Source organism: Osmerus eperlanus, chromosome 10, assembly GCF_963692335.1.
Source record: "Osmerus eperlanus chromosome 10, fOsmEpe2.1, whole genome shotgun sequence".
Lineage (NCBI taxonomy): Eukaryota > Metazoa > Chordata > Actinopteri > Osmeriformes > Osmeridae > Osmerus > Osmerus eperlanus.
This window is the reverse complement of record NC_085027.1, coordinates 12,815,666-12,836,384: the sequence shown is the minus strand read 5'-3', so window position 1 is coordinate 12,836,384 and position 20,719 is coordinate 12,815,666. Positions and strand designations below refer to the sequence as shown.

General features: G+C 45.2%; 1 protein-coding gene across 2 annotated transcripts in view; it reads left to right on the top strand.

Annotated features, from left to right (window-relative positions):
• Positions 1-20,719, top strand: part of znf536 (zinc finger protein 536) — a 138,984-nt gene that overhangs the window by 38,483 nt on the left and 79,782 nt on the right. For both annotated transcript variants that reach the window (XM_062470733.1, XM_062470734.1), the window contains exon 2: positions 514-632. The gene's annotated coding sequence lies outside the window, so the exon portion shown is untranslated. The remainder of the gene's footprint in view (positions 1-513; positions 633-20,719) is intronic.

The window sequence follows — 20,719 nt, the reverse complement described above, 5'->3', positions numbered from 1 at the left end:
GTGACTGGGGGGGTGTAAGTGGCAAACCCATGGCCTCTGTCTCTGTGTCTCTCTCCCTCTCTATGGTCGATGGTTCTGGATTTAGTGTGAGCAGGAGGAGGAGGAGAGGAGGAGTGAGAAAATGAAGTGGAGGTTGTCAGAGGTGGCAGCTGCTTGGAATCCTGATAAATATAAGCCCTTATTGATCGGATGAAAATGAAAGATCCCAGAGTGCCGTGCAGTATTTAGCTTCTTGTCTGGCTCGCGTCAGCGGTGGCCTTGCCGGTGAAGGGAGATGCGGGGGGGGGGGGGGGGGGGGGTGAAGGGGGGGGGAGGGAGGGATAGGTTTTCAGCTGCCCGCGAGCCCCGGCTTTGATTTCATCTTTAACCTTTTTCGGCTGCGTTTTCCTTGACCTCTGCTGATGCTCTGCTGGCGCTGTTCACTGAATTTGTTACATTTCACTTGACATCATATCCTCCTCTCTCTCTCCTCCCTCCCTCCCCCCCACCCCCTCCTCTCTCTCTCTCCCCCAGGCAGGGAGGAGGTCTCTTGCTCCAGGTGGGGACCACAGTGAGCTGTAGGAAGAGAACAGGCTGACTCCCCTCTCTCCTGACAGACAGGCTGCAGACCAGTATGCTGGTAGTGAGTTAAGGTAAGACACACACACGCTCATGCACACCGTTGCACACACACACACACACACACAAACTCATCACTCTCAGATGGCTACAGCACAGCTAACGCTCGCAACTTGTTACAATCTGGATTGTAATAATCTATGATAATCATCTGCCACATGCCACCTAAAAACACACACGGGTGGCATCCAGTCCAGCCTGGTACATTCCAGCGAGGCGTCGCCTCTCCCCACTGTGCTTCTCCAATGTCACCACCTCCTAGTCAATGTCACCAGCCGACACCTTATTTCTCTTTTATGTATCAGACGCAGCAATATAACACACTGGAAAAAATATGGGGCGAATCTTGAACAATTTATGTTTGGCATTAGTGTAATTGAATCCTTCTCATATATCACAGAGACGGAAAAAAAAGTTACCGAGATGGAAATAAATGAGAGGTATGGATCCATGAAAGTATGAATCGCTCTCTCTACCTCTCTGTCTCTTTATCTCTGACCTCGCTGTGTCTCCCTACTTCTCTGTCTCTCTCTGCACCTCTCTGTGTCTCTCTACCTCTGTCTGTCTTTACCTTTCCTACCTCTCTCTCTACCTCTCTCTTCCTCTCTGTCTCTCTCTCCTGCCCTCTCCCTCTATCTCTTTCTCTCTCTTTCTCTGTCTTTCTCTGTCTTTCTCTGTCTTTCTCTGTCTTTCTCTCTCTCTCTCTCTCTCTCTCTCTCTCTCTCTCTCTCTCTCTATGTCTCTCTCACTCTTCTCCCTTGCTCTTTCTGTGTCTCTCTCTCTTCTCTGTCTTGTCTTGTGAACAGTGTCTCCTGTACGGGGCTAGATGACTGATAAATTCCCAGAGAGGGAGCCTGCAACAGCTGCTGCCAGACAGGGCAGATATGAGAATAGCAGCATAGGATGAGCGAGCATTAAAAATTAATACGCTATTTAGCCTAGGTGTATTTTAGGTATTTGACATTTTCATGTCCGGGACAGACTAAATTTATTCATAGTACAGAAAATAAAAAAAATAAAAAAATAGAAAATGGGGGTGTGGGGAGAGCAGCAAGGGAAGGCCATTCTGTTTTTATGGTCATCTTCCCCCACTCCCTTTCTCTGCTGTCCTTCTTCCTCTGTTCCCTGTCATGGTGATCAGTCTGGATGCTAGACACACACGCTAGACTGTGGCTTTGGTGGAGCACTCTGCTCATTATCACTGGGATAATAATTAGCACAGTACACAAAGGAAAAGATTCACCTCTTAAGCCCCCCTCAATATCTGTCCTTCTCTCTCTCCTCCTCTTCTTATCGCTCCATTTACTGTGTTTTCCCATTCTTTGAGACAGTTAGAGTATACACATAAACAAGCACATTGAGTTCCTGTGAGAATCGCGCTTGAATCTACAACAGAAGGTAACAAGTTTGATTCCTGTCTAGTTCATATTTATTTTAGTAAGTTGACATGCACATTAAATATCTAAGAATAACTAATGAAACTTGAACCTTATTGAACCTAATACTGATATACAGTATGCATATCTTTAATGTGTTGTGTTTGATTAAAAGGCAGTGTGGTAAAACTGTAGTTGTGAAACCTAGCGAGAGAGAGTGTCCAGTCCTAACCATCTAGTCATTAAAGACTAATTATGCTCTAGAACATCTCATGGCCATGTTCTACTAATCTCTGTGACCTCTCAGAAGTCATGATCTCTTAACAGGAAGAGGAACTCCTCACTTCCTGCTCTCCTTCTTTCCTTCTCACACCCTATCATCCCCTTATTTCCTGTCCTGGCACATTCTCTCTCACTCTCTCTCTCTCTCTCTCTCTCTCTCTCTCTCTCTCTCTCTTTTTCTCTATTTCTCTCTATTTCTCTCTCTCTCCCTCTCTCTCTCTCTGTCTCTCTCTCTGTCTCTCTCTCTCTCTCTCCCAGTCTCTCTCTCTCCTTCTATTTTTTATTCCCTCTCCCTCTGCTCATCATATATACGCTGTTATTACCTCTGGGAATGTTTAGCAGCGTGTGTTAAAGACTATAGCCCTCTGGTAGCAGCTCTAAACATGGGCCTGGGAGCCTGAAACTAGAGATGCATGTGCAACATCTTTGTGCACACGATCACAACGATAAAGAGGGAGAGAGAGAGTGAGAGAGAGAGAGAGAGTGCTTGTAGTTAACCGTTAAACCTATTACAACATCAGTGAATCTGAAGGCAGGGGATAATTTCCTGCAATATCTCTTGACAACAAAGAAAATCTAAATCAAAGCTGTCTCTCACACACTTGAAGAGGGGAGAAAAAGAGAGAACGAGATACTTTAAAAGTAACATTTTCAGCAAGCCTTTATTTTCATTGATTTAACATCAGCACGTTGACGTAAGAACACTTGAGGAGAATGGCTCACATGACCCACTGCTGTTGAACACACACAAACACAACTGAAAGTCATTTCACCACAAGGCACTATATGTACACCAATAATTGCTTCTCTCTCCCAGACGTTCTCTCTCCAAATACTCCCCTTGTATATTTGGAGGATTAGATAAACATAATTGTGGTCGGTCTTGCAGCATATCAGTGTTTTAACAAACACTGGATACCCATCTGTAGCTCAGGAGAGATATGGGGGTTCATTTGTACAGTTTTTCTCCGTAGCCAGCCCTAGGAAGAGAGTGATTTCCCGGTGGCGCGATGGGGGAAGGTTTTCCCTGTGGCGCGAGGGTTTAAGTGTCACTGCCAATGTGCCTGTGAGGCCGTATCCTAGCAGATTAGTGTCTCTCCTTATCATTCAAATCAAGTCCCTTCTCCCTTTGAAAAACATATTGTACAACCCCCCCCCCCCCCCCCCATCTACCCCCCCTCATACACACACACCCTCCAGCCCCCTCGCCGTAGTCCGTGACAACAATCTGTGGGCATGATGTCTGTCTCAGAGGGGCTGGGGGGAGGGAAGGGGAGGGGCAGAGGAGGAAGGAGGGGCGGTGTTTGACAGATAGCAGGTCTGGTGGAGGAAGAGTCAAAGCACCGCCCCTCCACGGTAGCCCCCCCACCCTCAACCGCCCCCACCCCCCTCCCCCCCAGCTCAGTAGAGAGCAACTGACAGACAACTGTGAGAGGATCGAAAGGGTGGCGTTGGTGTGGTGGAGGGAGGAATCCCTGGGACTGGGACAGGGACTATTCATACATCCTCTCATCCCATCATACGTCTATGATGGAGGATGAGAGGGCGGGGGAGTAATTGATATATGGGCCCAGCCGTCTGCAACCCCCCTCCCCTCTATCGTGTTAAGGTCGACTTATCTACATTTCACCCCTGATTTCTCCACCTCCATTATATTCCCTGCATATTGACTGACTGGTAAAAAGGAGGGGTTTAGATGGAGGATAGAATACGGGCGGGGGAATGAATCGGGGGAAAAAAAGAAAGAAAAGTGCTTTTATTCTGGTGCCTAACCCTGCCTGTTATCAAAGTAACTTCCAGCTTATTAGCGACAAAGGGCCCTCGCCCCCCCTCCCCCCCTCCCCTTCCTCCCCCAGCCCTCCCCCTCCTCCCCCCTCTGTGCGGTCATGTTCGCCAGCGCTTCCTGAATTAAACTGCCTGCTTCCTGTTCTTTTATATGCATGGCCACATCTGGGCCTCCTGCACACAGCCCTGCTGCTTAATAACAATCACCTTCCCTTTCACTCGCCCCTGATTGTTTCTAATTCACTCTGACAGATAGTAGCTGACAAGCCACCCGCCTCTCTCTCCCTCCGTGACCTCGGCTCACTCACCACACTTATAAGGCCTGTCATTTTTAATATTTGATTTTCAGTTTTAAGTTATGTGTTTTAGCCAGATGATGAAATCAGTGTTTAACTGAAAACCAAATGGATCCCTTTCCTTTTTTCCCCCTTCTCTTTCTCTCTCTCTGTCTTTCTTTTCTCTCTCTCTCTCTCTCTCTCTCTCTCTCTCTCTCTCTCTCTCTCTCTCTCTCTCTCTCTCTCTCTCACTCTCTCTGTCTCTCTCTCTCTCTCTCTCTCTCTCTCTCTCTCTCTCTCTCTCTCTCTCTCTCTCTCTCTCTCTCTCTCTGTCTCTCTCTCTCTCTTCTGTCTCTATCCCCTCTTTTTTCCCTCCCTTTCTCTCAACCCCCCTCCCCTTCCTCTCTATTCTCTCATGCCAATGTTTTCTCTTCTCAGTCTTCATTTACTCTTCCTCTAGTTTGCTTTTTCCTCTCTTTCTTTGTGTGGAACGGAAAGGGGACTTGGAAATAGGTTAAATAAAGACATAGATGAGAACACACGTAAACACACTCCCTCACACACACAAATACAATGTACACCCATATCTTATGATCAGCAGGCAGGTCCTATTTCTCTTCATTCAAATATCTAACAACCCTAAGATTCTGTTGATACACTTCAAATGATTTTGCCCTAAAGCTTGCAAGTATTTTACTTTGGGATTTCTTTGCCTTCCATTGATTACCAATAAAGGTATACGGTCACATGTGAAAATGCATATCAGGTAGACGGATCGTTAAATGAAAGGATAGATTAATTGGCAGGCAGATTTATGACATTTTACAGAACGATCTATAGCACCCTCAATGAAAACACCATTTAGAGAGTGAATGTAAAATGTTTACATTGTTAAAAGACAAAGAAGAAGGAGAGAAGGAAACACAGAGAGGGAAAGAGAGGACAGAAAAATAGCTGTCGTTTATGTATAGTTTCCTGTAATTCTACTGCTACTGTATATACCGAACACAGAAACTCTGGAACTGTGTTTCTCTATTTGTCTATACACATCCACTGATATGCCCCACCACCCACAAACACTTTCCATCCCTCGTTCACCCCTCTGTACCCATACAGAGTCTCACAAACACACCCACTCTCGTGTCTCTCGGCCCTCTTGCGTTCCGGGAGCGCGCCATGCCCTGGGCACGCCCCATTCCGTTTCAGAGTTTCTCCAGTTTTTTTTCCCCATGACAAAAACAGAACTAATTGGAGTACCACTGCATGTTTTCACTAAAGGCACAATTTAATTACATTTGAGCTGGGAAGGAGTATTTTGGGAACGTCGTATGTTCATTCAACAAATGGAGCGAATGAAAAGCAATATTTGTTTTGCTTTGATTGGCAAAGCGGCAGTGCAATTTGTTAAGAAAGGGACATAAACCCAGTGTATTACCCCTGGACTCCCAGACCCCCCACCCCAAACCACATATTCAGATCTCCTTGTAGTCGTCACCCCACCCGCCCTCTTCCGCCCACCCCGCCCCCACAGAGCCCACCCCCTAAACGTTTCTTTGGCCCGGTCTTAACCGCTAATGAACTCTTGCCCCTGGCAGTGTGACTCTGGACCCTGCTCTCCACTGTCTAATCCCTGTCCCTTTGTCTCTTTTCATGATAAATAGTTTATTAATAACTTTGTGAATAATGTAAAGAGTATTGTTTTCTCCAAGGTTGTATTAATAAACATGAATGAATTTATTTGTCTTCAACAAAGCATGATTAATGCACATTAAGCAGTGTATTGCTCACTCCACTCCACACACACACACCGAACTCCGCCAAAAAAAATGACCCATCAACATTAAATATTTATGGCATAATATTAATGGTTTTGTAAAGAAAATAACAAGTTATTAATCCTCTGATTAACAACTGATTAACCTTTTTTAATAAACACGTGATCCGTGCATCGTCGATTCAGGATATGTCGAGCGAGTATGCTGCAGAATAATTATTTCTCTGTCTTTTCTAATTGCTAAAATCGCATGGGTGAACTGTTGTGTTTTTTTTTTCCTCAACACATGCACCAACACATATACCACTGGCTCTCAACGTGAGCTGCAGTACAAATAATAAGAAAAAAAAATGACAAAGAAAAACTAAACAAAACAAAAACGTAAACAGATGAGGCAGAAGCCTCTTCCCGATATAGAATCAGATGTTTAAAACAATACGGTTTAATTCACATATCCGTTTATTCCCCAGTTATTGGCACGAGTAGGAGAGTGGGGAGACAACACTGTACTGAAGGACAAATGCTTCATTTCTGGGTTTTGTGTTTTTTTTGGTCAGTGCTCATCTCTGAGCTATTGTCCAAGTATTTTTAGTTCTCGTCAGAGTCCACTGAATGTTCTGTTTGCAGACATGCTAGCAGAGACTATAACACGTATGTCAAATGAATACACACTCTGTCCTGAGGTCTCTGGCTTACATACACTTTTGCATATACTGTTTGTCTATGGAAAACATGGACAGGGTTATGGGCAATACACTTTGTTGTGGTTTCAAATTGATATTTAAAACCGTTTTTGAGCTATTTGGGGATAGTATACATCTTTCTCTCTTTCTCACTCTCTGTCTTTCTCTCTCCCTCTCTCGCTCTCTCTCTCTCTCTTTCACTTACACACACACACACAAACACACACCACACACAGACACACTTTAGATATAGGATAGTAAGCCAAAGGTAAATAATGAACATGCTAATTTCACTCGAGATGCCCTCATGCCACTCTTTAACAAATGCTTTGAAGTGGTTGTGTGTCCCAGTGCCAGCCTCTTGGCCTCGGCCTTGTAAGTAAGTAAGTAAGTAAGACTTTATTTATATAGCACTTTTCATACAAGAATTGCAGCTCAAAGTGCTTGTAACCTGCTGCAAACACACCAATCCACACCATCCCAACCACTTCCTTGAAATGAATTCATATCTTTGTTTAACCACGTTTTTCTTCCATCCACCCTGGCTTGCTTTCACTCAGGGTCTTCTCTGCAGCAGTCAGAACCCATCAAAGCCAGTGTGTTGTGAAAGACAACAACAATAGGGCTCTTTGTGAGGAGATCTGTGAGGGGATAAGCGTGGAGGGGACACTTGTTGTTTTTTACGGCCGGTCCTATGATGGATCGTCTCTCGTTCCGCGGGGTGGCTTTGTTCACTTTTTCTCCCTCTCTCGTCCGTTTTTTTCTTTCACACTCTCACTTTTTTCCCTGTCTTTCTTCTACCTAGCAATGGAAGATTTCACCTTCAGTGACATTCCCTTAACCCTCATCTCACTTCAGGCCCGTTGTCTTTCTTTCTAACTCCTTCACTTTTTCATTTTGCTAATTCTCTAGTCTCTCGTTTCTCTTTACCACCCCCCCAACACACACACTCTCTCTCTCTCTTTCTCTCTATTGCTCTACCACACAAACGGGCCGCCCTGGGAATCCTCACAGTCAGTCACACACCCCTCCAAAAACAATTATCTTTGAACTTGCTTTTAGTGCTATTTGTCCTAATTACAGATCATTTGCTCTGTTAGATTTCTACTTTTATTGCAGTTTTGCCCTGGATGTTGATCCTATTGAGGTTCAGCCTTATTTTATGCACTGGAACACCCCTAAGACCTGGATTCATCACACTATTCCCTGTAGGTGCTCTCTCTCTTTCTCTCTCTCTTCCTCTCTGACTCTCCTTATATCTCTCCATCTTTTCCTCTCACTTTTTTCTTCCTTTTTTGAAGATAGTTAAAGGAAAAAAAAGAAAAAAGAAAAACTATCATCCAAATGAATTATTCTGAGCCTAAAATACTCAGAAGGACATACGTATGCTTTGTCCCATTTATTGGTGAAATGCTTGAGGTTTGAGCTTTTTGCTGAAGTATGCCTCCGTGGTCGGACTCGGTAACTTCCAAGGCACGAGGGAGAGGCGTGATATTTATAGAGCACTACTACAGAGGTGGACTGGATAATAATTAAAAATGAGTAAAGGTGCTTAATTCCTTTCCTTCTTATACAGTGTATCAACCAATCACAAGCCCTCTATTTACGGTGTCAGAGATGGCATGTGAAAATCCATCCGTATGTACCCAGGACACACACACACACTTAAACTCCACAGTACATGTACCTAAGCCTCTTAACACAGGCTGTATCCATGCAGACCCAACACGCAGCGTTGCAGATGCAGAGAGCGGTTTAGACATGGTGGAGGGCTTCTTTAATTATAACTGGATTGGGTGTCAGATATGATTGTGCTGCACTAGGCTGGGTCAGTGGCTGGCTATGGGATTAGTATCACACGCTGGCTCCAGTCACACACAGAGGAAGCTGCAGACAAGGCAGGGGGAAGGGGAAGAGCAGGAGTCCTCTGGCCCAGGTTCCCTAGTCCTCCCTGGGAAATACTGACACACACAACAGGTACGTGCATTTGAATACCTGCCCCGAACAACTGGCACAGAGGAGGAAAAAGTCTTGACGACAAATCACAGAACTAAGAGGATACGGACAGGAATATAACTGTTGTATTCTTTTTATTTGTCAAAAACAAACAACAACAAAAACAGAACACTACCTCTATGTTCATGTACACTTGGCTTGTTTCGTACGTCCCTCTGGGAGCCATATAGGAGTTAAAAGGCCTGCTGTTTGTTAGCTTGTCTATTTCCGGAGTCGTCTTCCTGCGCTCTAATGTCGTGAGGAATATTTGTGGGTAAAAGGTGGATCCCTGGAACTCCTGAAGTAGCTCCTCCACATGACACACTGGAGACCTGAGAGATGTTCACTCACTGGGGCGGAGGGGGTGGGGGAGAGAGACAGAGAGAGACAGAGAGAGAGAGAGAGAGAGAGAGAGAGAGAGAGAGAGAGAGGGAGAGGGAGATAGAGAGAGATACCTTTTCCACTGCCTCTTACCTTCCTCTTCAGGCACTGTGCAAAGTGAGTCAGGCCAGTTGTGTGCCAGGCTAAGTGTCTTTACATCACTTAACAGCCATGTAGACCCCTGGCTTCCTAACAGCCCATAACTGTCACATCACACACACGCATGCACACACACGCACACACACACGCACACCCTCAAGAAGAAGAGGAAGAACTAAGAACTGAAAAAGAAGAGGAAAGATGAGGAAAGAAAGAAAAGAAGAAATAAAGTAAGACAAACAAATCCAATCAGCCATGATTCAATTAAGACAATAAAAAAAGAAAGAAAGAATAATTGTGATATCTTTGTGAATGGGGTGTTTGTCTGCCTCTGTCAGGCTCGTTGGGTTTGTCACTGAGCAAACGGCGGCATGATGAAAGCAGTCTAAACATTGCCAGTTTTGCTGCGGTTGGGCTGTGGAGAAGTGTAACTTTTCTCCCCTCACCTCCGTGTGTGTAATCACCGGAGTGCTGGTGACAGCCAGTGAAGGCTGCTTTGTTTGTGTCGTCGTCTTCCACTCTCTAATGAGCCATTCTTGTGTGTTTTCTATTTAGTCCTGTTTGTTTCTCCTTTTTTTTACCGGGTGAGTTTCTGAGCGAGATAAAGAAAGAAAGGGAGAGAGAGAGGCCCTGTCTTTCTTCCGCTCCTCCAGACGGGAGTTCGAACCGCCCGCCCCGTGAGCGACTGCTGTGCCGGGCAGCCTTCTCGCTCGCACGTCAAAATCCTCGACGCGCCGTCGCTCTCAACCGTTTCCCAAATCAAAGCAGGAGTGCTGTTCTCCAGCTCTCCTCCTCCTCTTTTCCTCTTCCTCTCTTCCTCTCCGTCTCCTCCCCTCCCCTCCCCGCTCTCCCCCTCAGCAGCCTGGAGCTCCCAAGCTTCCTCCCGGGTGGGGGCGAGGCAGGTACCGGGCTGGGTGTGGGGTGGGGAGAGGGAGACAGAGGGGGGGAGGGTAGAAGACTGTGACACCTACCTGTCAGCAGGTACTCAGAATAATTGGTAAATGACTACCCCGGGATAGTGGAGGCCCTCTTCTGTTGTGTTTGATGAATATTTGAAGTCGCCAGGCAGTCGTGGAGCGAGGCAGCGCGCCTCTGAGTACGGCGGGGAGAGTCGGGCGAGCACAGATCGAGGGAGAGGCTGAGCGAAGCGGGATAAGAGCGAGGAGAGCATAGTGAGCGGAGCGGGAGGCTAGCGTACCTGGGAATGTGGAGTGGGAGGGAATAGAGAGGCACCGCCTGAGCTCTGCTGAAAGACAACCTGGGATCTAAACAAGCCTGAACTAACAATCACCCTGACACAGTCACGGATCCAGCCAACACACTGGGCTAGCAGGCACGCTCTGCCTTTCGAGAAGACACACACACACCCTCACGCATACTCTCTCGGTCTATCTCGTTCCCTCTCTCTCGATCATACAATGCACAGGCTGTCTCTCAGATACACACACTCACTCTCTTTCACACATGCATGCACGCACGCACTCTCCCTTACACTTAGACAGACACACACACACATACTCTGGACCCTTATGAAATTTGAATTGACGCTACAGAAAGTTCACTCGGGTGATTACTCGGCGGACAAATGTGTTTTAACTTTAGGGGTATCTTCTCTCCTTGCCAATTTGATGTGAGCCACTGGGCTCTGTTTGTCTGTTAATGAAACATATTCATCTTCATCTGGCTCTTTCCTCGCTCTCAAACTCACTTTACACCCTAGTCAATTAGGCCCCTTAGGGCCGCTGTGTGCATAAAAGGATATATAACACTTTGACATTTCAGTGCGCTCCTATTAGACACACCCATAGAGCATTTAGCTGTGAGCGCTGAGAGAGAGGGGCAGACAGAGTAGATGTCCATTAGAGTGTTTAAAGGCGCTGGCCAGTCTGAGAGGTGGAGGGGCAGGGGGAATAGGGTCTGTGCTACAGTTGAACTGACCTTGGAATGGCTAGTTGTTGGTTTGTAAGTCGTGAGACAGAAATGGTTGTGCATAGATGTTTTTACTTATTACACATTACAGACTGCCTTCTGATTTGGCTGTACAGTGTGTGTTTGAATTAAGTGAAATCACATCATGGTCCAGTATTTGAATGTCTTTGGTCTGTTCCCCTTGCATGACTTCTCTGTCTCTGTAGACATTGAGTCACTGACTCTATGCCCTTAGATCAGGGTGAACAGTGTAATGAGGCATGTAGGCCAAATCATCCTTGCCTCTCTCAGCTCAGCCTCAGTCTCAGCCTCACCCTAAGCCCCAGCCTCAGCCCCATCCCCAGCCTCAGTCCCAGCCTCAGGCTGTACAGGGAGCCAAGTGTATGGTAAGGGCGCTACATGACTGTGTAGTGTACTGTAGGCCTCCCAGGCTCCAGGCTTCTCTCCAAGCCTGCGTGCGTCTCCCAGGCTTGATCGCACGTCTCGGTGGCATGAAACAGCTTGACAAGTCCAACATTTCCCCAGGGCAGCGAGCGATCAGTGGCCTTTCACCCCCCCACTTCCCTCCCCACCCCCCTTCCCCCTCCACCCCCTACCCCCTGGAGGACTGCAGTCAATGGGGGTCAAGGCTGGGCTGTGCAGCTAAGTCGAACAATGCACTGTTAAGACACAGTCTGTGTCCTCTGTCGCGTCCTGATCCCCATCACGTCCCTTTACCTCATAGAAATTCCATTGCTTCCCACTGAAGAAAAAAAAAAAAAGAATAAGAATACAAATAAATCAGTCATCTCAGATTGCAATTTTCCGACCGTAATTCAATTGTTTTGTCGTAGGTACTTTCATGGACTTCCATGGTGATGCGTGTGTTTTCTGAGTGCTGGCCAGGGCTGTGTGCAGCATCAATAGAGTCCTTAGTGTGTTTCAGATCTGTTTAGGGTAACACTGATTAGTATGCCCAGTAACCAATAAACCCAAACAACAGATATACACCCCATTGTTTCACGTTGCAATACAGGGGATTTACTCTGAATACATATGGAAACATGATATTTTATATTATTATTTACCAGCTAGCTACCTCTCTCGGAGGGTGTACGAGGAAATGTCCCTGTTTCCTGTTTTATTCATCTCGACTTACTCGAAGATGCTAAAAACCTGGATTTTGCACAGAATGATGGCGGATATATTATTCATGAAAACTAATGCATTGTTTCTGTTGCTTTAAATATTTTTCCTCTTTCTTTCTTTTTATTGTTCTTTTTTCTTTTCTCCTTTTATCCCTTGCCAGTGTACTCTCAGGCATAGGTTGGCAGTAATATCTGTATTGAAATGAGAAGTTTGAAAGACAAACCCCTATCTTCTTACGTGAGTGTAAACTGATTTAAATCACACGTTGAGCTTACAGAATGGTGCTTAAATGTTAAATGGGGGTTGAAGCCTGCCTGAACTAATTTGTAGGGCTTTGCTCTGTGTTGACATTTAAATGTGATAAGAATAGTAAACTAGGAACGACCTATTTTGAAGATGCTTTCGGAATAAATTCACATCAGCTGAGGTCTATAATTAATAAAAAAAGACAGCCATTCTTGCTCCAGATTTGATTATAATACAACCTTATGAACACCAGACGGATGGAGAAAAAAGGAGTGAAAAAAAGAAGAAAAAAAAGAAAAGCAGCAGTAGCAGAAGCAAAAAAAAAAAAAAATGATGGGGTTAGGAATGAAGAGGGAGCTGGATTGTGCACACCTGGTTTTTGAGTCAGATTGCGTTGGCTGGCTGCTGTGCTATCACATTACTGTGATCCTGCCTCCGTGTTTGTCAGAGAGTGGAGGAGAGGGACCTGCAAAATCAGCATGCAAATAACGGCACATTGTTAACTTAATCAGATGCAGGAGAGAAAATATGGAGAGGGAGAGGGGAAAAAAGAGGGAGGGAGGGGTGGAGGAAAGAGGAGGGGGAGGAGGTAGGAAGGAAGGATGGAGAGGGAGGGAGGTGGGGCATGTGAGCCGGAGTCTGTGTCTTCAGAGATGGCGGAGGGCACAGAGATTATACCCCACCCATGAGGCCTATGTTGGCAGACTGGATCTGCTGGACCCCATAGAGGCCAGACGGGAGTGCGTGCATGTGTGTGTGTGTGTGAGTGTGTGAGTGTATACATGTGTGTGTGTGTGTGTGTGAGTGTGTGTGAGAGAGAGAGAGAGAGAGAGAGAGAGAGAGAGAGAGAGAGAGAGAGAGAGAGAGAGAGAGAGAGAGAGAGAGAGAGAGAGTGAGTGTGTAGGGCAGGGAGGGGTTGTGGAGCACATGAAAACGATGCAGGCTCTTCAGATCTTTATCAGAGGCTGTGGCAGACGAAGGCTGTGTTAACAGGGCTAGCCATATTAGCGTGTCAGGGGTACTAGCAGTGTCATTGGTGCTGAACTAGAAGTGTTAGCATCACCAATAATGTAAGGGCTGATAGCTAGGGCTAGCAGGCTGGGCTTTCCTCACACAATACCATGTTTAGCATGCTGGCTTTGCGGTGTGAATTAGAGATATAAAGAATCTATTATCAAAAGCCTGAGGGAGAGATGTTGTGAACTGCTATGTGTGCACTGGAGAAAACATACCATGACAGTGACATATTTATGAAATACAAAGAAAAAACAACCAATAATGATTTATGGATATTAATTTGAAAAATATAAATACATATTAGACTTTGCATTATTGTTGTACATTTGAATTGTATCCATTACTTGATGCCTTCGTAATTCTTTTTTCTTCATTTACATTTAAGCATGCAAAACACAGATAGCCTTTCTAATATTCCTTACATTCATTGTTATTTTTTAATCTTTAGATGTCATTTGAATAAGAAATATCAAAAATGTAGCCCATGATTCATACATCTCCTAGCCACTACTACACTTTAGGGTAATATAAAGAGGTTGTGACCTATGATAAATTGCTCATGCACTGACATCTCTTGAAGAAAATATTTACAACCGGCAGCCATGGTAACATAATATAAATACTATACAATGTTAATGTGGTGTGTGTATGTGTGTGTGTGTGTGTGTGTTTGTGTGTGTCACATTTAGACAACGGAATATGTGAGGAATATCACTTATCTCAAGGCACAGAGATGCATAAAGGGACAATTAAAGGAGAAGCCAGGGTGTCTCTCTCAGTGCTTCCCATCTCTGGGGAGGGCTTCACTGAATGCTCTACAGAGAGGTCATTTTTCATTAAACACCCTTCTCTTTATGAACTTATCCCTTTCCCACACACACACACACTCACACACACACACATGCAGCCACACAGATGCTACTCTGTGGTGTGTACTGGATCAGTGTTGGTGTGGAAGGTCAGAGAGGGCAGGCGAGCAGCAGATAGAACCAGAGACGCTGGGTCAGAGAGAGCAGGGGGCCGAGTGAGGACAGACATGAGGAATCCACAGCCTGGGCCAAACTACACCTTCAAAGACTCTCTCTCTCTTATGCTGTCTTTCTATCTCTTTCACTCGCTCTGTCCTCTGTCACACACACGTTACCACACACTCGTTCCCTTCCCCTGCCATTTTTTCCTCTCTCTAAATGACTAATGCCTAATTCCCCTCACTCGTGACTTTCGTACCTAAAAGGTCTGTCCTCCGAATTAGCAGTGAAATAAGATGAGACCCTCTGATCAAACAACCAAGCGTTTGTGTGGTGAGGAGTGTGTGTGCGTGTCCAGAACAGGACGGCAGCATGGGTGAGAGGGGGGTTTGTAGTGGGGTTCACACACAGGCCCGTTTAGAGAGCTCCTCTGAGGGTTCACCAACTTCTCCTTACTCCTTTAATCAGAGGCTTGTCTCAGTAAAACGTTGGCACTGCAGCAAACACTACTCTCTGGCTTGCAGAATATCTCTCTCTTTCTCTCGCTCTTTCTCACCCTGTCCTTCTCTCTCTCTCTCTCTCTCTCTCTCTCTCTCTCTCTCTCTGTCTCTGTCCTCAGAACTCCTTTTATCCCTCCCTCTCTCTCTCCATTTATCTGATCCTAAGAGCAGTTGTTTCTGATAAAGGGAGATAAATAGCAGTAGCAGTGTTCCCTGGTGCTCCGGAGCCCCCCACCCTCTCTCCAGGGATCCCACCCTGCTAAAACACTTCCTCCAGCACAATTAGTCCATAATAAATACACTCTACCCTTAATGTAGATAATGGCCCCCCTCTGACTCCCTCTCTCTCTCTCCCTCTCTTTCTTCCTCCCTCGTCTGAAGCAGCACATGACAGTGAGTTGTATCTGACCATGATTCACCGACGAGGAAGAGGGGGAGAGAGTAGGCAAACAATGTTTCGCACTCCAAGTCACAAGCAAAGGCAGAATAATAGTTGTAAAGAAATGTGAAGTCATTGTATTGTATGGTATGGTAAGAGTCAAGAGCATTTCCAGTTAAGTCTCACTTCCTGATGCCTTTGATAAGGTTGTTTGCTTTCTTAAACAGGATGTATGCTGCTGCATTTAACAAAACTTTGTATTCTTTGGACATACGCAGAGTGCAGTTGCACAAATGCCTCTCAAAAGATCCTCTACAAATGTTGTTTCCAGTGTAGCATGAAGTCTACATATGAAGTAGAGAGAGGAAGAGAGAAGCAGATACAGAGAGAGAAAGAGAGGCAGAGAGGGAAATGAAAAAACAGACAGAGAGAGTGAGAGAGAGAGAGAGAGAGAGAGAGAGAGAGAGAGAGAGAGAGAGAGAGAGAGAGAGAGAGAGAGACAGAGAGAGAGAGAGGGGGGGGGGGGGGAGTGAAGGAGGAATTGACAGTGAGGGAGAGGAAGGGAGAGAGAGTTAATCAAAGTGATGGAATAAAGAAGATTAAACAATGTCGTATTAAAAAGACATGCAGTGGTTCAATATTTAAAAAGCCCATTTGCCTCGACAGAAGTGCTTTTTCATTCAAGAGCATATGGCTCCGCTACCTGTTTATAGTTGTCTCTTATCTCCTCTCATCCCAAAGAGACACTGAGACAGAAGAAAAGGAGATCTTTTCAAAAAGACGTTGAAGAATCATTCAATTATCAGCTGCATAATGTAAAATACTGACTTTGACTTGCTTCCTGTAATGAGGATTCCTAATTAGCCATACATTCGTTTGGTGAAAACTCCTAAACTCCAGACGCCTGTTATGAAGAGAGGTAAGTATGTTGAAGTAACACCCCGTCCTCCTCTCCTCTCCACTCTTCCATCTCCTTCCCCCTTACCTCTCCTTACAGTACATAGGCCCTATCACTTTGCTTGAAGGCACAATTTACCTCCCGATGTATGCATACAAGCCCTGGTAAATAGTCAGGAGTGTAAGATAACTTTTTTTTCCATTATTTTAATTAGCTATGCAACAATTAAAGGATTCTCAAAGTAAATTGAACCTTGCCTCCCTCGCCGCCCAGTTTGATTTCAACACCTGTCACAACAGCCCCCCCTCCCTCTTTCACCCTCCCCCCTCCTCTGAATCATTATGCAAAACTCCCCAAGAACAGAACCAGCGTGAGGGGAAGAAAACAGCAATTATTTCTGATATTCACTTATTTAGGCTGATATTGACATTTAGAAGGTGTTTTGAAATGGCAGTCTCTCTCGCACACCGGATTGGAGGGAGGGAGAGATAACCTGCCCGGTTAACTTCCCCAGCTGGGTCTGTCTGCTTGGGTTCTATTGTGCCAACATTAAACCCATTATGATGGCAGTGCTAGTGCCATGATGACTAAACCACAATTTCCCCCCCCCCCTCTTCCTCACTGTAGTGTTGGAACAATAGCTGGTACAATCTAGCGTGTCAGCAGTGCTTATCCTACTGGAGACTTGTAGCAACCCACATCCCAGTAACGATGTGTCATTTTGCGTGTGTGTGTGTTTGTCATTGTATTCTGGTTTCCAGTGGATGGCAAACGGAGGGTGGAGGGTTAGGGGTGAGGAGGAGGAGGGGCCTGATGTAAGCAGTGATGGCCCCTACACAGATAGTTACACTGCGGTCATTGTTCGCTGCCCTTTCTCTGCCGACGACTAACCATGCATGATCTGAGCTCTGACCGTGACCACTGTAGCCTGCCATGATGACACACACTTGTTTTCTGAGACAGCCACAAACACACACACACCCTAGCACACACCCATGCACACAAACACACACAACGTTTCACCAGACTGAATGAAAGGCCTTGACGACAGTACACACAATACTCGTGTTTGACACAATATATGTATCTTTTCCTCTCCATAATCTGTTCTTTTCTGTCAGTCCTGACACCATACTTAGAACTCCCCAATCCATCTGGACCCAGTGGAACCTCCCCTCTTGTTACCTCACAAAGAGTGTCTGCTTAACAAATGTTCTCTGCCATTAATCCTCCTCTCATCCTGCAGCATACAACCTAGCGGCTGGAGCCCCTCCACACCGCTGTGACTACTATTGTACCAGACGCAGGGGGAGAAAGACACACACACACTCACACACAGTCCTTCAGTCACACACACCAACACGCACACAGTCCCTCACTCACACACACAGAGATGCACACAAACACACACCGTCTCTCAGTCACACACATACACACACAGACATCTGCAGGTCATCATCACAGGGAATAATACCGGGAATGGTTATCATAAAGGGAAGCTTTGAGCTTTTGGCCATCTCGAGATGATGATGTCGCTGACCAGGACAATGAACTGTGGGAATGTGCTTGTCTTCCATTGATCTCCCCCCCCTGGCATCCCCACCAAGCCTGTCAGATGGACGGAGGGATATAAAGACCTGCATTTTTCTCTCCCTCTCCCTCTTTTCTCTTCTTTTCTCTGTGTTCCGTCAGGGGGCTCATAGTGATCTGCGGGGATGAGCTGAAAGCTGAACTACCTGTTGACAAGACCTCTTAAACAGCCCTCAATGACATATTGTGTGCGAGAGGGAGGAGGGAGATGGAGGGAGGAGGGAGATGGAGGGAGGGAGGGAGGAAAGCAGGGAGATGGAGGGAGAGAGGAGGAAGAACGGTGGTCTTTCATGCACCCACACATGACTGTCATAGAAACACATTCTACTTTTGAAACTGCAATATTTACTCCTGGCTGTTAGTTATGTCGTATGGAGGAGAAAGACACAGAGCAGATTTTATTATACCAGCTATGCATGTGAGATTGAGTGTACTGACAGCTGGTGGGAGTTTGTGTAAACACACTCTGTCTGAGTGTGTAAAGGTTTGTTTCTGTCGGTTTCCCTCACTGGTGCAAGGAACCTCTTCTCTGCCTTTGGCTCATTACAGGCAGTAATAACTCAGTTCAGACAGAGAGCATGGAGGGGAAGCAAAACAACTCTGCTTTTATTGGATTAATTAGAATCGTTCCGAAGACCACCTGCAAGAGACTAAACAGCGATGTGGAGTAAAGGCGTATCAGCCCCAGTACACTGTCATGCTCAACCCGTTCTCAATTACCTCCACCTAGATGTTTGAGACAAGAATCTCTTGTTGCTTTAGATGAGGTAAATATTTAATAGGCATATCTCATAATGCGTAAAGTATGATGAACTGTGTACAGTATGTAGCATTATTTTTAGGCGTCTGTTGTCCTATTTTGTGTGTCGTCCCCCCGTCCCTCCCGTCTGGGATTCGTTAACGATTTGGTGCAAAAGTGATGGAATTTGGAGCTTTGTGAATAATGATAGATTTATTAAAAGCAATGACCTCCTTCATTATGGCTTAATGAGGTATTGCATTGTAATTAGTCAATGGATTGCTGTCGATACATGCCAAAATAACAAAGTAAAGTTGGGCTAATAGCTTTTCGATCCATTATTTCTCCTTTCTTTAAATGTCAAAAAACGTCGTTTTGGAAATCAGGAATGTGGTCTTGGTGCAATGCATGTCTATTCAAATCGAAAGAACACACATTTAATTGTGTGTTTAACTGCAACTGTGCAACTGGCCTACAGTTTTGCATTACTTACCAACTTAATCTCAACAGAGTTATCATATTACAAAAAAACACATGTATTACTAACGCACTGCAGGCGTGCTGTAAAATACTTAACACACTTAAACAAACAATATCAACACTTTTAATGTCATAAAACACCACTCCCAATCAATATGTGTGTCTGTGTGCACAATTAGCTGAAACTAAACAACTGCGATTGGAAGGTATTAACCACAAACAGTAAAACATAGCACGGCTGCACTTCTGAACACAAGCTAGAGGAAGTCTCCGTGGCTTTAGAGGTGACAACGGAGCCAATAGTTTTATTGTAACTGCATTCCTCTTAACATGAGGTGAACTTGCACCGTGTTAAAGAGTGGCGCCTCAGTACAAGTTGCTAGCGGGGGTGCAGCGGGGGTGCAGCGGGGGTGCAGCTGGCTGTCTGTGTGTCAGGCCTGGAGAGGGCCGGCACGTCGGGATCTAGAGCTATTTCCTGTCATGTTCCCAGAGACGGTAAGCAGTTCCAACTAGATGTGTGATCGTTAGAACAAAGGTTACAGGTCTCTCCCCAGAATTATGACGAGCAGAAACTGAAGACAACTGCATGACTTAGTCAGACTGTACTCTGAAATGACAGAAGAAAACTGATTGTTTGTTGATTACTGGAATGCTCACTTCCACGTCTTAGACTACCCACCAAAATGATAATACATTTCTTCTCTTCCTTTACGTTTTGTTTTTTTGTAATCTCTTGTGTTTATGTAGCCTTCACTTGTCAGTCTGTGTGTCAGAGATGGATGAAATTAAAACATAGAACAGCAAATGACCAAACTAAGATTGATGGGATTGCTATGACAGTCTTTGTGTTGGCTTGTCTGTAGTGCATTGCCACCTTCATCCTCATCTCATAGAGGGCATTCAGATATTGAATTGTTGTGTGTGTTTGTCTGTGCGAGGGCTCCTCTCTGCTTCCCTGTGTGTGCGAGCGTGTGCGTGTGTGAGTGTGTGTGCGTGCACTTTCACTCGCATGTGTGTTGATATGAGTGGGGGGATGTCACATAAGAAATGTCCTTTTTAATCAGGGAGAAAAATATAAAATGACTCGGGAGCAGGGGAAGCATATTAATGCAAAGCATTTGCATACTCTCGTCAGCAAGGATATGTTTAAAAAAAAAACAAGCTGAATTTGTCAGTTCATTTCACATTATTCCATTGTCTATCTGCCTTTGTTATATGTTAAAGATAAAGCCAGAAATCAAATTGAAGAAAAGGGCAAGCTGCTATCTCGCTAAATGAGCAACAGCTCATCAGCCTAGTTTAAATCAAAGATTTCTATTGCCAAAGAAAACCAGTCTCCACACATTGCTCTTTCAAATGGGTTATCCTCTGTTATCAGTTTGGGTTTGGAAAGGCAGCTTGGTGCCACACAAACATAATTTAAGAGTTGATTCAGTTTTTGAAAGTGTTAAACGTATACTAGTTATCCTCTCTCTTTCTCTCATCCCATGTTATGGGGACTTTTAATGACTAATGTTTACATGTCAAAATGCCACAGTGTTTTTCCAATATGTTTTGAATGGATGTCATGCATAGAT